The sequence below is a fragment of the Phascolarctos cinereus genome, unplaced genomic scaffold (genome assembly GCF_003287225.1).
Source record: "Phascolarctos cinereus isolate Bilbo 61053 unplaced genomic scaffold, phaCin_HiC Scaffold_1;HRSCAF=81, whole genome shotgun sequence".
Taxonomy (NCBI): Eukaryota; Metazoa; Chordata; class Mammalia; order Diprotodontia; family Phascolarctidae; genus Phascolarctos; species Phascolarctos cinereus.
In genome coordinates, this window is record NW_027555514.1 from 195,837,974 (window position 1) to 195,849,623 (window position 11,650).

Consider the following 11,650-nt stretch of genomic DNA (forward strand, 5'->3'; position numbering starts at 1 on the left):
AGGAACATAGTATAATAGATTTAAGGTTAAAAGAAACCTTAAAAGTAATTTGGTCCAGTGCCCTCTTTAAAAAAAACAAAAAAACAACCAAGCTACATTTTATTTATTCCTTTGTCTTTATATCACTGTCACTTCTTATCCTACCCTCTACTGCAGACTCAACTTTTTACTTGACAACACTGTCCCTTACCTGCCTATTGCAAGTGACTAGGTATGTTTTATTATCCATTCTCTAGGACCTTCATTGATTTTTTTTTGGTTATTTAGAGTTATATTTCCTTTTAGTGATTTAAAAATTCTCAAATTTATAGTCACTGTGTATATTGTTCAATTACTTTCACCCAGAATTAGTTCTTACAAATCTTCTAATTTCCTCTAAATTTTTCATATTAATAATTTCTAATTATACAACAATATTCTATTACATTCTATCCCATTGTTGTTTTTATTTTTTAGCCATTCTCCAATCAATGGGCATTTACTTCTTTGCTACTCCAGTTTTCTATTCTTTGCTACCACAAAGAACATTGCTGTGAATATTTTGGTATCTATTAGACCTTTTTTTTCCTGTATTTGTTTTAAACTTCCCTTTGGCATATTTTTTTAGTAGAGGGATCGCTAGGTCAAAGGGTTTGGATACTTTAGTAAAAAAAAGTTTTTTACATAACTCCAAATTGAAATTGAAAATGATTGTACAGCTCAATCAACTATCAGTGTGCCTGTCTTCCCATAGCTCCTCTAGAATTGATTTTTCCTATTATTATTATTTTTAAAAATTTGTACAACCCTCTTACATCTAGTCCCTTTCTTTGCCTCTACAGCCAAACACCCTAGTTCAGGTCTTCATCAACTCTTGCTTGGACTAATGAAGTAGCCTCCTAATGAGTCTTCTTGCCTTGTGTGTATTTTGTATATACTATGTAAGTACACATTTCCTACTCTGATAGAATGTAAGCCCCTCCCAATGAGGAGTGGTTTCATTTCCTTCTCTGTATCTCTAGCACTTCAATGCCTGGTATACACTAAGCACTTAATGAGCATTTGCTCATTAACTTATTGATGTTAATTTTATGTCAACACTTAAGAGTTTGTAACTCCACTTTTGAAAACCATTCATATCCTTTAACTCACTAGGGAATAGTTCTTAATTTCATAAGTTTCATATGTTTGTATATTTTGGATATCAGACTTTTATGCTTTCCTCATTTTATTCTCTTAGTTCTGTTTGCTGATTTTGTTCATGACAGTCAGGTCATATCTATTTTGAGTTTATTGTGTTATAGCTGTTGATCTAAACTGAATTTCTGTTATACTTCTTTACAATTTTCCCAGAAGTTGTTGTCAAAAACGAAGTCTATCCCCTGGTAAATTTATGTTCTTGAGTTTATGAAAAATTGGGTCACTATTATTGATTGCTTCTGTTCCATGTTTATTTAGTCTATTCCACTGATGTACCTTGTTGGGTTTTTAAACAAGTAGCAAATAATTTTGATGACTATTGCTTTATAATGTAATTTGGGGTCTGGCAATGCTATGCCATCTCCATTTTTACTCTTTCCTCATTGTGTCCCTTGGGATGTTAAAGATTTTGCTTTTCTAAATGAATTTTGTTATTCTTTTTTCCAATTTTAAAGATTGACATAAGTAATTTGAGTAGCAAAATGTGCAAATTAATTTAGGCAGTATTGTAATTTTTATTATGTTGCCATAGCCCAATCATGAGTAAATGAATATTTCTCCAATAAGTATCCTTTTATTTCTGTAAACACTGTCATATTTGTCTAAATCTAGTGTGTATCTTAAAAGGTTAACTCTCACAAGTGTTATGCATTTTGTAGTTATTTTTAATGGAATTAATCTTATTGTTTCTACTTGGTTATTTTTAGTACATATAATTGTCCTTCTGGCAAGCCTTAGCCTAGCTGCTTTGCAAGGAGACCTAAGTCACCAAAGACTCTGGCAGTTGTATTTCTTCTCAGCATAAAAAGAGAAGATTCTTATGGGAGCAGTGGGATCAGAACTGGAGGGCCAAGTTTTCTAGTACAGTGGAAGTTTAAAACAACTCTCTGCAGTAGGACAAGAGAGAAGAGTTGGAGATGGAGGACTCTTCCCAGTAAACTAACACTGACCTTTGTAGTGCTGGAGTCTTTCTCTGTCTTGCAGTTCAGCTTATTGAGAGAATCCAGCAGAGTGACTAAATTTTGCCTTCTTGGAGAAACTGCTCGAACAATGGTAAATCTATTCTATTCTCTGTTTCTCCTTTTTGTTTTATTGCTATGAGATGAAGCACAGTTTCCCGAGAAAGCTCTGGAGAGAAAAGGCTAGGGCTGGATCTCCTACCAGATATTCCTAAAGGGCAGAATTGACTGTCTCAGTCACTACTCAAAAAGCTTCAACAGTTCCCCACTGGCATCCTACCAAAGTGCCTAGAGCTCTTGGGATGTCTCCACAGGTTCTATTTTCACAGGCCAGAAGAGATGGCCAGAATTTGGAGTCCAGATGCAGGATTCATGTAGCGATCATTAGATTTAGAGGCAGATGACCTTACCCCACCCCAGTTTCTGCTTGCATGGGCTTCCAGGCATAGGTGCTGCACCCTAGATCTTACTTTGGGACTCAGATGACAGAGGCTGTCCCATTCATGACCTGAGCGTATGAACCACAACGCTCTAAGATAGTTGGCAGTGCCCAAATAAACATTCCTAAAACATAGATTTGATCATATCACTTCCTTACCCAAAAAACTTCAGTGGTCTCCTATTGCCTCTAGAATAAAATACAAAATTCTCAGCCTGACACTGGCAATCTACTCCCTGCTTTCCTTTTTAGTATAATTTCATATGATTCATTTGATTCCAGTCAAACTGATCCACTATTTCCATACAGGAGAGTCTATCTCTTATTCCCTTACCTTTCTTTGCAGGTGGTCCTCAATGTCTGGGACAGAAGTACCCCCTTCTTTCCTCTACCTTTCAGAATCCCTCATTTCTTTCAAAGCACATGTTAGGTGTCACCTTCTACATGAAGGCTTTTCCAGATCCCTCTAGTTCTTAGTTTCTCTTCTTCTTGAAATTATGTTTAGATACTTTTGGTTTATTTATCTGGACTCATGTTTTATTCCCTTAACAGAATGTAAGCTTCTTGAGGGCAGGAACTGTTTCACCTTTGTTGTTGTATGCCTAGCTCCTTGCACATAGTAGGTACTTAATAAATATTTGTTGTTTATTGAATCACATTTAAGCTACAGAATGATGTAATTTTTGGACTAAAGGGAACCTGATAGAAATAATTTAATTCATCTCTCTGTCTCAACTATATTCACACTATGACAGAAAGTCTATTGTCTATTCCCCTTGGTACTTTAGCTTCAAATGCCCATAGAATCAGTGTTACAGCTGCAAAGGATCTTAGAAATCTTCTAGTCCATTTTCCTTATTTTGCAGAGAAACAGAGATGGGGGCGTGGGAGAGGAAGAGGGAGAGAACAACTTTCCCAAGGTCACACTGCTAGTTTATAGAAACAGGACTAGAAGCCAGTAATCTGATTGCAAATTTAGTCTCTTTTGATCATAGCTCTCTTCCAGAGACCACCATGGGAATGGAGAAACTGAGGCAAAAAGAGGAGTCTGCGGCTTATCTGGGTAGTCTATATCTATTCACTGAAAGGTAATGCAAATGAGATACTGTGAGAGCTGTACTCCTTTCCCTTCCCCAAGAACTAAGCAAGCAATAACATGATCCAATGAGAGATGAAGGTTCAATACAAATAATTTAGTGACTGTCATGACTATTAGATTTTTGAATGGGTGACCAAAATGGGGTGGAATGGTCCAGGGGTTTGTGAGGATATTACCTTTTAAAATAAGATGCATGTTAGAATGGGCATACTTTATATGGGGGTCTTTCTAAAGGAAAGGTGTTAGAAAAGAGACTGGAAAGACACTTAGATTTGAAATCAAGGGACTTGGATTCTAATTCTACTTTTATCACTCTATTATTTACTGATTGACCTTGGGGAAGTCCTTTAATTTCTGGGCCTCAGTTTCCTCATTGTAAAATCTAGCTGCAAGGGGCAGCTAGGTGGCGCAGTGGATAGAGCACCAGCTCTGAAGTCAGGAGAACCTGAATTCACATCTGGCCTCAGACCAAACACTTGACACTTACTAGCTGTGTGACCCTGGGCAAGTCACTTAACCCCAATCGTCTAAAAAAAAAATCTAGCTGTGGTTTTGAACTAGATGATCTCTAAAGTCCTTCCCAACTCTAAGATTCTGTGAATCCTTAGAAAAAAGTCCTATCTTGAGTCTTCCTCCATTCCTTTGGAATCTAAAAGTCTACACTTTACTAATCAACCTCTAATCTCACATTCCACATCTTAATTTCCCATCACAGAAACAGAGACAAGTCAGATGTCTTTCCCAATGCCATGGTCAGGAGTCAGCTTGGGAGTTTGCCCTGATTCATGTTCTGTTCTAGTCATTTTTAGACTTTTGATAGAGCCAGCCACCTTGGTGGAATCCAAGGTTGTGCATAGCCCCTCCTCCTGTTACCATTCTATGTGCCTGCTGTGCAGTATAAAGACAGAATACATCATTTTATTATCTTCAGAGACAGGCTAATAACTCATGGTGCAAGAGAAATCAAGTTTCTTTGGCAAAAGGGCTATTGGGAACATGAGGCACTTTATCTTTCGGGGCCCAGGTTTCTCCCTACCCCCAGTGGGTTATTAAGAGATAGATCTCTACAGCTCAGGAATGCTCACGGTGGGTTGTTAGTACTCCAGCACCAGTTCCCAGCCTGTCAGCGTGACAGTGAGGGAGGACAAGTGTCCAAGATTCTTTCTCCCTTCCTTCCTCTCCCCAGGTTGCTCCTCTCCACGTGGCATTTGTTCCTCTACCTGCCCTCACCCTTTGGTCTCTCTTTGATGGTTATCAACAGCTTTTCCTTAAGATTTCATCCCACTCCCTGACAGCCTAACAAAAGCCTCAATAAGACCAGAGGCGGCAGACTGCTTATCAAGATGTCCTGGCTGTCACCTCTCTGCTCCATTGTCATTGCAGATGGCAAAACGACACAGCTGGGTTTGCACCCGGAGAAATGACTGCTGTCAGAGATCATCACCAGGTGGAGTTGACTCACTTTCTCTCCCTTTTCTCCTTTCATCTCCCTCTGACCTCCCAGCCATTGTTTGTAGATAGATCAGTTCAGCAATTTGGAGTTTAACAAAATTATAGTCTAATTAGTCTCTTTGTAGGCAGAGATTGTCTTTTTTATATCCTCACAGGTACCTAGCCTATGTGCTGAGCACACAGTACATACTTAATGAACACTTGCTCATTCATTCCCTTAATAAACATTTATTGAATGCCTACTATGGCCAAGGCACTGTGTTAGGTGCTGTGAGGAATATAATGGTGTCTCTGCTCCCCAGGATCTTAAAAGTTAGCAAGGGTATAAAATATATACATCATTGCAATACCAAGCTAAACATGCAAAGTGTCTGTAATGGTATGAACAAAGTTCTCTGGGAGTTCAAAGGATAGTAGGTCACTTCTGGACTGGAATGATTAGGATTTATTGAAGAGTTGACATTTGAATCAGGTCTTAAAGAATGAGATAGGGAAGGAGGGTATTCTGTTTGGAGGATATAAGGAACTGAAGAAGGAGAACCATGAAAAAAAGATTTAAGAGGGTTTTGGAAATATGAAGAAGGCCAAAGATTGAAATTTATGGAGGGGAAATTTGGAAGGACTTAAGGGGAGAAAAAGGAGAAAAAAGAAGGAAGAGAACTCAGATATAGTTTACCTAAATTTGGACAAAGTCAAATGAAAAATAGGGAAAATAGAAGGATTGCCTTGCTACAGTTAGGGATTGTTTGAGATTAAATAACAAGAAAGATAGGTTGGACAATAGGACAGTTAGGTAAAAGCAGAGCTCATTACATAGCTGGACCTCTAGGATACTGATGTAAATGAGCTGCTTTCCTTCATTCTAGTTCCTGATATTACTTGATTTTTTGTTTAGGGGAATCTGCAATCAGGTCTGAAGATGTTTTAATGCTAAGGGTTCAATACGACTTAGAAGAAGATCTCCAGTGGATCAAGCCAGGATCTTCTTTGTCCTTGTGTTCGTGAACACTTTTTTTTTTTAAATCAATGACTTGTTAAAGGCATAGATAGAATACTTTTCACATTTGCAGATGACACAAAGTTAGGAAGGATGACTATCACTTTGGATGACAAAGTCAGAATCCAAAATAATCTGAATGTTAAAATGTTGGGATGAATCCAGTAAGATGAAATTTAATGGTGATAAATGTAAAATCTTACACATGGATTTAAAAAAATCATCTTCATGCACAAGATGAAGGGCATGCTTAGATAAGAGTTTATATGAACTAGATCTGAGAGTTTGCATGAATTGCCAGATTACTATGTGCCAACAATGTGTCATGGCAGTCAAAATAGTTAATGTAACCTTAGGCTGACTTAAGAGAGACACAGTGTCTACAACTTAGGGAAATAACAAGTAGTCCACCAACGAGAATTTATTAAATATTTGCTGTGTGCCAGACAGTGTGCTAAGCACTATGAGATATCCAATTTGAAAAGTCTAACAAGCAATTGGAGCTCCGTAGAGAAACTAGATATGCACACACATGTGTATATATATATATATGTACATATATACACATATGCACATACACATACATATATAATATACATTATATATATACACTATATATGTATACACACATCTCTATAGAATTTAGAATTGAACTTCTGGGAGCTATGTGATCACTGAGAGAGTTTAGAGAGAAAAGAGAAGGTAGCCCAGGACAGAGCTTTGGGTTACACCAGCCACTGATGGGCATGACATGGGTGAAGATCCAGCAAAGGAGGCTGAAGAATGGCCAGACAGGTAGGAAGAAAATCAAGAGTAAGCAGTGTGATGAAAGTGCAGAGAAGAGAGAATATCAAGAAGGAGTAGGTCATCAACAGTGTCAAATTGCAGCAGAGAAGTCAAGAAGGATGAAGACCAAGAACAGTTTAAGTTGAATGATAAGATCAGAAGCCAGATTTCAGAGGATGTATAAGCAGATAGAAGAGGAAGTAGAGATACTAAGTTAGATGGTATTTTTTTCTAGGAGTTTAGTTGAGAAGGGGAGGAGAGACATATAGGATGTTAGCTGAGGATGATGAGAGTCCCTAACCCCCAAAGAGCTCCTGTCTTTTCCCCTTCTCTCCTTGGACATTGCCACCATTCTGGTCTGGGCCTTCATTACTTCACATCTGGACTCTTGTAATAGCCTGTTGTTTGATCTCCCTGCCACAAACCTCTCCCTACTCCCGTTCATCATCCTCCACTCAGCTGTCAAATTAATCTTCCTAATTGCAGTTCTGACAATGTCACCTTCCCTATTCAATAATAGTAGAGGGAGAATTGGGTATGTTTGTAGGCAGCAGGGCAAAGACTAGTAGAAAAGGAGAGATTAAAGCTTGGAGACAGAGAAAAGAAATAACAATGGAGGCAACCTACTGGAGAAGACAGGAGGAGGTGAGATCAGTGGAAGAGAGACCAGAAAAAAGGAGGAAATAGTGGAGAATGATGTCAGGAGGGTGTCAGATGAGGACAGAAAGAAAAGATAGGGCTTTCAGCAAATGGCCTCATTTTTTGGTGATGTATGAGGCAAAATCCCCAGGTGAGAAGGTAGGGGCAGGTGATACAGTGGGAGGCTTAAGGAGAGAAGAGAAGGTTTGGAGCAGCTGCTGTGTTGAGTGGTATAGAGAATCAGTTAGGGTAAAATAGAAAGATTTCCTTGCTACAATGAGGGGTCATTTGAGATTAAATAACAAATTTGTAGTGGACACAATCATCAGCATTGCATGATTTCTTCTAGCTCCATCCAAAAACACATGAATATAGAAGCAAAAGAGGCAGATGGTGGGAATAAGCCAGAATGTGGCAAGGCATGATCATTGATAGGATAAGAAAGAGAAGAATTCAAGAATAAAGGATAGTTTATATATAGCGAACCATTTCACCAAGGAATCAGAACTGTGGTATCATCCCCACAAGGTTGGGATGATAACCTGAGAAAGTACTGATTGATGGAGAGAGTGGAGAACATGATAAGAATGAGCACAGAGTCTCACTGGACTTTGTCCTGGTCAGACCACTTCTAGGGTGCTGGGTTTGATTCTGGACACCACATTTTAGAAAAGACATTGATAAGTTGGAGCACGTCCATAAGTGAACAACCAGGATTGTCAAAGGCCTTGGGGATTCTCTGAAGCATGAGGGAATATTTAACTCAGAGAAGAGAATATTAAGGGGGAATATTGAGCTATGTTCAAGTATTTTGAAGGCCCCTTTAAGTTCTGAAATTATGTGAAGAGCATGAGTAAACCCACTGATGTAGGAAACTTCAGGCCTTCTTCAGGGATATAGAATAGCAGAGGAATAGGGCATATAATTGATTCAGAAAGGACTGATAGACATACCAAGAAGCAGACAAGACTGAGAAGGAATCCTTTGTATACATCTGTTACCTACTCTTCCCTTTCTCTAGCCACATATTACAGTTCAATAGACAGTATGAGGTGGTGGAATGTCTTAGTTTAAGGGGAGCATTAGCCATCCCAGTTCCTATCTTCCTTCTCCTACCCACTCAGGTGAGATCTCTGCCTCACATTTCATTGAAAAAATTGAAGGCATTCACTGAGAGCTCCCTCTTCTCCCCTCCTCTACATCTCACTTTACCCAGATGCCATTTCTCAACTATCTCCTCCTTCACCCCTGTCTTAAACAAAGACGAGGTGGCCCTTCTTGCCAAGGTTAACTCTTCTACATTCTCAAGTGATCCCATCCTATTCCATCTTTTCCAGCAGATTTCCCCCTCCTTCACTTGTTTCCTCCTCACCTTTCCCTACTCTCACTTGTTTTCAATTTTTCCTTGTGTGTTGGCTGCTTCCCTGTTACCTACAAACATTTTTATGTCTCCCTTGTCCTCAAAAAACCCCTTACTTGATCCATCTATCCCCACTAGCTATCATTCCATACATCTTTTCCGTTCCGTGGCTATTTTCTTTGAGAAGGCCAACCCACAACTGATACTTCCACTTCCTTTCCTCTCAGTCTCTTAACTCCCTACAGTCTGGCTTCCAACTTCTCTACAGTTTCCAACAATCTCGCAGTTGCCACATCTAATGACCATTTCTCAATCCTCATCCTTCTTGACTTCTCTGCAGCCTTTGACACCATTAATTGTTTTCTTTTCCTCAGGTCTTTGTGACACTAATTTATCCTGGTTCTCCTCCTACCTGTCCGACTGCTCCTTCTCAGTCTCATTTGCTGGATCTTTATCTAGGTCACATCTGCTAACACTGTTCCCCAGGGCTCTGTCCTAGGCCTTCTCTTCTTCATCTATACTATTTGTCTGGGTGATTTTAACAGGCCTCATGGATTCAATTATCATGTCTTTGCTGGCAATTCTCAGATCTACATACTTGTCTGCCCTAACCACTCTCCTAACCTCACATGTCCAACTGCTTATTGGACATCTCAAATTGGATTTCCCATAAACATCTTGAATTCAACATGTCCAGAATTGAACTCATTATCTTTCCCCAAAGACCCTCTCCCCTTTAGAACTTTCTTATTACTGTAGAGGGCACCATCACCCTCTTAACCCACCAGAGTGACAACCTAGATGTCATCCTTGATACCTCTCTTTCTCTCACTCCCCCTTTACTCCACCCGCTGCATCCAATCTGTGCCTAGTCCTGTTGATTCTACCCTCAAAACATCTTCTATATATGCCCTGTTCTCTCCTCAGACATTGCCACCATTCTGGTCTGGGCCCTTATTACTTCACATCTGGATTATTGTAATAGCCTGTTGTTTGATCTCCCTGCCACAAACCTCTCCCCACTCCAGTTCATCCTCCACTCGGCTGTCAAATTAATCTTCCTAATTGCAGTTCTGACAATGTCACCTGCCCTATTCAATAAACTCTAGTGGTTTCCAATTACCTCCAGGATCAAATATAAAATCCTTCATTTGGCTTCCTACCCTTACAGATTTCTTATACTTTACTCCCCTCCCCCAAGTTCTCTTCCGCACTCCTGGCTCAAAATACTCTGATCTAGTAACACTGACCTGGCTGTTCCTCACACATAACATTCTGTGTCCTGACTCGGGACATTTTCTCTGGCTCTCCCTAAGCCTGGCATTCTCTCCGTGCTCATCTCTGCCTCCTGGCTTCCCTGGCTTCCTTCAAGACTTAGCTAAAATCCTACCTTCTTCATGAAGCCTTTCTTAATCTCCTTTAATGCTAGTGCCTTCCCTCTGTGGATTATCTCCAATTTATCCTGTGTATTGCTTACTTGTATTATGATATTTATAATAATATAATATTTATATTACATTTTGTTTGCCTGTTGTCTAGACTGTGAACTCCTAGAGAGAGGGACTGTCTTTGTCTTTCCTTGTATCCCCAATATTAGCACAGTGTCTGGTACATTTTAAAGTCATTTTTCAGTCGTGTCCAAGTCTCTGTGACCCTATTTGGGGTTTTCTTGGCAGAAATACTAGAGTGGTTTGCCATTTCCTTCTCTAGATCATTTTACAGATGAGGAAACTGAAGCAAACAGGGTGAAGTGCCTAGCTCATGTCAGATTTGAACTCCCGAAATTGAGTCTTCCTGACTATAAGCGCTATCAACTGCACCACCTCGCTGCCCCTGGCACATAAGGCACTTAATGAATGCTTGTTGACGGACATCTCCAGATAATAATAGCTAACATCTTTCATCTGATCATCAAAATAACCCTGTGAAGTAGATGCTTTTCTTACCTCTATTTTATAAATAAGGAAGAGAGAGGTTAAGTGACTTGCCAAGGGTCACAGACCTAATAAATGTCCGAGGCAAGATTTGAACTCAGGTCTTCCTGACTCCAAGACCCCACAAGACAAAAATCAGGAGATATGGAGAACTAGAGCAGGAGAGAGACTCAGTGACACCGATATATGGCACTGATTGTATTAAAAAGGAGAAAAAGGGCACCTCTCAAAGATCAATGCCCAAGCCTGGGAGGTTAAACTCTGGGGTCACATTTCTGGTTTATTTGCTGATTTATTTTGATCTTGCAGGAGTATACTTTAATCTTTTAGTTTCTAAATTTCCTACACCTGTATCATGATAATTAAGATTTTTGGATCAAATCATTTCCTCTCCCCTTTGTCCACTATCTCCACTCCCTAATTTCTCTATCATAGAACCTGTTTATAGATGGAGGCAAACTGGAATTAAAATCTATGAAGTAATCTACTACCATTTCTGGAACTTTCTAGTAACTCAGTGCTCTGTGTGGCTGCCAGTCTGCCCAGACTCACCCACAAGAAGCAGATTGTAGTATACCTGTCCTTTTGCCCAAAGCCCACCGCTCTAACCTTGTCATCACTAACAGCCACAGTGGTCTCTGCCACAAAGTCCAGAGCCTGGCAGTGTGATGCAGTAGAAAAAACCTTGGATTTAAGGTCAGAAGGCTTGAGTTTGTATCTTGTCTCTGCCACCTACCACCTGTGTGTGACCTTGGATAAATCCCTTAACTGTTCTGGACCTTAGTTTCCTCAATTGTGAAATGAAT

General features: G+C 39.6%; 1 protein-coding gene across 1 annotated transcript in view; it reads right to left on the reverse strand.

Moving 5' to 3' along the window:
* The window catches only part of LOC110218752 (voltage-dependent calcium channel subunit alpha-2/delta-4), a 133,565-nt gene that overhangs the window by 28,595 nt on the left and 93,320 nt on the right, over nt 1-11,650 (reverse strand). The gene's annotated exons all lie outside the window — the stretch shown is intronic.